The following is a 4,460-nucleotide window of genomic DNA, read 5'->3' as shown; positions in this document are numbered from 1 at the left end:
TTACTTAAGTTATTATGATATTCATTTCCAACGATTCCTAAGTCTAAAATATTAGGTAAGTTTCGGGCAACAATTTTAGGTTCGGGTCATATTCTTCCTTCTTTCTGGTATATTTTCTTTTTCGAATTAGTATTTTAATATACGGGTAAAGTACAAAAATGGTCACTAAAGTGTTGTTCGCGTTTTGTTTCTGTCATTGAACTTTTAAAATGTTTTCTATTTTTGTCTCTAAATTATACGAAATCAAATATTTTCATCACTGAATGTTAAGAGTCGTTTGAATATAACGAAAGTGCTAACATGGGTTTTTTATTGGTCTAATTATAAATTTTGCCCTCTGATATTTATATATTCTATCAATATGATCTTAAATATAAAATATTCAACAAATTTAGCCCCAATATTTATAAGATTTCTCATTTTAGTTCAAATTTAAAAAAAATCAATAAATTTAGCCTTCAACATTTACAAAATGATAATTTTTATTCTCTTTTAGCCATTGAACTAAGGTTGTTTGTCAAAGCATCCCAAAATTGGATGGAAAAATTAATGTATGTTAACTTTGCTAATGTGATAGTCCACATGCATGTCACGTTATCAATTATTTAAAATTTGTAAAAAGATTTAAAAATTAATATAGAAACTTATAGAAAAAATTTTAAAATTCAAATATATATTATTAAAATTTCAAAAATAATATATAAAATATGGCTAAAAAAGTAAAAATATTATAAAGCTCTCCGTTTCAAACAAGTAAAAAAAACCCTTTCAATGTTTTTGCTGTCGTCATTTTTTGAAATAAACAGAGCTATCTTTTCTTCTATTCTTGGGAGCCACCTTACTAGTATTAGCATTGGTGGTTTCTTCCAATCAAGCCATCACTAAACATTTCAAATCTAAAATCTTGAAATACTAGTGTCAACACCAATAACTTCTTCCAACAAAGGTCGAGACGAGTTTTTCAAATTCAAAATCCAAAAATATCAATCAATAATGTTCCGACTTAAAATTTTGCTCTCGGTCGCTAGTTGAGGCGATTATTTGAAAATTTAAAAACAGACTTTCGATTTTATTAAAAAGGAGAGTCGCCACTGATCCTTTTTCCTAGATGTGATCGGACACCTAATAAATCCTTTTTTTTAAAGAAAAATTTATTTTTTTAACAAAAAGAAGGCTGAGTTTAGGTCTACGTTAAAAGTCAGAGAAAGAATAGAGTTCGGGAGTCGGTTACGCGCGAGAAAGCTATTAGCACCCTCGCGACCCCCAAAATTGGTATCTTATTAAACATATGTTGTCTTAAAAATACGAGTTCAATTTGACATTTAATCGTGATCCAATTGAAAAATGAGAATTTTTGGTTTTCGGCTTTTTAGAAGGGTGTCCCGTTTTAACAAGAGCCAACGAATTCCACCCAACATAGCGATGAAATCGATGACTTAAGGTTAAATCAGTTCATTGCCTTATTTATTGAAATTAATAAAAAAACATGAATAAAATCTTTAAATTAGTGGACCGCAAAATGATATAAATGGGCGGGAAACAAAAATAAAATAGCTAGAAATACATCGAAACAAATAAATATGATAATAATATTGAAAACAATAACAATGTATGCAATATTGAACATGATAATAATAGCATTAAACACGAAATAGAGACGAACATATATACAAACATGTAATAATAATGAGTGAGGTGACGTAAACGTAATTTTAAAAATACTAATAATGCTATATGTATATATATTAAAGTATATGTAATAATAAGAATGAAAAGTGTATACATAATAATACTAGAATATATATACAATATATATATATAATATATAAAATGAACGTATACAATATATATTATAAATATTAATAATATAAAAATATATTAATAAATATGTACATATATATTGAAAATAAATATATAATAACATTAAAATAAAATAATAAGTGGCAATAGTGAAAATAATAAGTATAATAATAAATATAATGATATACGAAAATAATATTATATATAAAATATATATATACACGTATAATAAAATATATGTACTAATATTAATAATAAATATAATAGGAATAAAATAAATGTAATAATAATATGTACACAATATGGTATTAAAAATACATATATACATATAATAGTGTTTAAGAATATATACATAAGATGATATAAAAAATATATACATGGAATAGTATAAAAATATATATAACTAATAATATTAAAATTATATACATAATATATATAAAAACATATATATTAGACATGACAATAATATAAAAAAAACTATTAATGCACTACATAAATACATAAATGTATATACATAATAAATATTAAGTGAAAACCAATACTAGTACTAATAATAATAATAATAATAATATGTGCATATAATAGTAAAAAAACGAGGCATTTAAAGAAATATAACTAAATATAATATAATAATAATAATATAAAAATAATAATGATAACAATAATATGTCAAATAAAAAAAACAATAGTAACAACAATTTGAAAAAAACAGTTATGTAATAAGATGGTAATAAAAAAAAGGAATAACAATATGTTAGATAGTAAGTGATAATAATAATAATAATAATAATCAGTAATAAAAGAATGATAATAGGAAATAATAATAATAGTATACACTAATAACAGTAATAATATGAAAAAGAAGAAATAACAGTAATATAAAATAATAATATATACATGTATAATAAAACATATACTAATAATAAAATAATAATAATAATAATAATAATAACAATAACAATAATATAGTAGTAACAATAATAAAAGTAGAAATAATAATAGTAATAAATAATAATAATAATAATCCCAATAATAAAACATGTGTATGGCAGAATACATAATAATATAAATTTAAAATATAAAAATACAAATAAATGAATAGACATATGTGTAAACCATTAAAATATCATATAATAGAATAACAGTGGTATTAGAATAACAATAATTAATGGTATATTAAATTAATCGATTTAATAAAGAAAAAAAAACGAAAAAGGGCTATATTAAATATTAAAATAAGCAATTAGGACAAATCTGAAATAAAATAAAACGGGAAAGGTCAAATTGTAACGCACGCATTCATGGGAGGATCAAATAAGAAAATAATCCCTCCCCATAACACTCCGTTTAAAGAAGGGACCAAAATAAATTTTTTTAAAAATAAGCAGGGCGAATTTAAGAAGATAAAAAGGGAAGAAGGGATTGGATTGAAATAGCCCAGAAAAGTGGGAGGGCCAAGGGCGAAAATAGCCCAACTTCTGAAGACACCCGGATCCTTCCGTTTTGGGGCCTTAGTCGTTTTGGCGCCGAAAGCTAAGGCCCCAAAACGGCGCCGTATTACATCACTATATAAACCAAATTTTTTTAAAAAAAATCATTTTTCCTCACTCCCTCAAAAAAAAAAAACAAGAGTAAATTCTCTCTAATCCTCTCCTCTTCTCTCTCTCAGTCTCAGATTTCCAATCGCCGGGCCGGTCGTCGTCCCCCACGGTGGTCGAAAATCGTCAAAAAGTAATTTTTTTTATATTTTGTATGCTTTTAATATCCGTGTATATATATGAGGAATAAACTCAAAAATAGGGAAGAAAAAAATAAAAATCACCTTGGACTTTTCGATTTTGATTTTTGATATTTCGGTTTTCCGATTTCGAACCATTCTTCTGCTTTTTTGTTTCTAGATTCGCGATTTCTTTCTTTTTATTACTGCTTTGTGTTTAACTCTATTAATATTGATAAAAAATTTTGTAGAGAGTACAAAGTGTTCTTTTCTTGGCTTTTTAAAGCCATTTACACCTATTTCTTATTATTTCTCTACTGTTGTTTGCGTGTTTCTCTTGCAGGAGCAGTTGGGGCGGTGGAGCAGGTGGTGGCTGACAGAGGTGATGGGATGGAGGCGGCGGCTAGGCTTAGATTTAGGGTTTTTTTGTTTGTTTCTGATTTTAGGTTTTAGTGTTTGGGCTACTGTTGGATTTTAATGTAAATGAATTTAAATGAGTCTAATGGGTTAAGGGTTTGTTATTAGGCTGGGCAAATTTTGGGCTTCTACAAATAATACTTCAAACCAACATGTCATCAGGTCCATCAAATGAGTTTTGTTAGAATGATTGATTATGAGTTTCTTTTTATTTTAATTAAATTAAGTGGTTTGAAAATTTTGAAATGTTTGCGGTCTTGAGTTTTTGAGATTGATGAGTAAAAACTGAAATTGAGGCTAGATTGTGTTCATCAATTTTGGGAATAGAGGTTTTTTATTTTTGTTCATTTTCTATGTTTTTAACTGAGATTTGAAACTGAAATAAATTTTTAATTTTCGTTCATCAATTTATTAAAGAAAAATGTTCTGTGTTTGAGATTTATAGTATTTGGTTGAATCAAGCGATTTAAATAAAATTTTCAAACAAATTTTTTGTTGATTTTCAGTTTCTATTTCAATTTTCATT

At 25.6% G+C, this 4,460-nt stretch overlaps 1 long non-coding RNA gene across 1 annotated transcript; it reads left to right on the top strand.

Annotated features, from left to right (window-relative positions):
* Positions 1-3,011: 3,011 nt before the first annotated feature.
* On the top strand, positions 3,012-4,180 carry LOC107949344 (uncharacterized). Its single transcript, XR_001697713.2, has 2 exons — positions 3,012-3,531; positions 3,861-4,180. It is a non-coding gene; the product is annotated as an uncharacterized lncRNA (long non-coding RNA).
* Positions 4,181-4,460: the final 280 nt, after the last annotated feature.

Source organism: Gossypium hirsutum, chromosome A04 (assembly GCF_007990345.1).
Source record: "Gossypium hirsutum isolate 1008001.06 chromosome A04, Gossypium_hirsutum_v2.1, whole genome shotgun sequence".
Taxonomy (NCBI): domain Eukaryota; kingdom Viridiplantae; phylum Streptophyta; class Magnoliopsida; order Malvales; family Malvaceae; genus Gossypium; species Gossypium hirsutum.
This window is presented reverse-complemented; position numbering and strand designations above follow the sequence as displayed.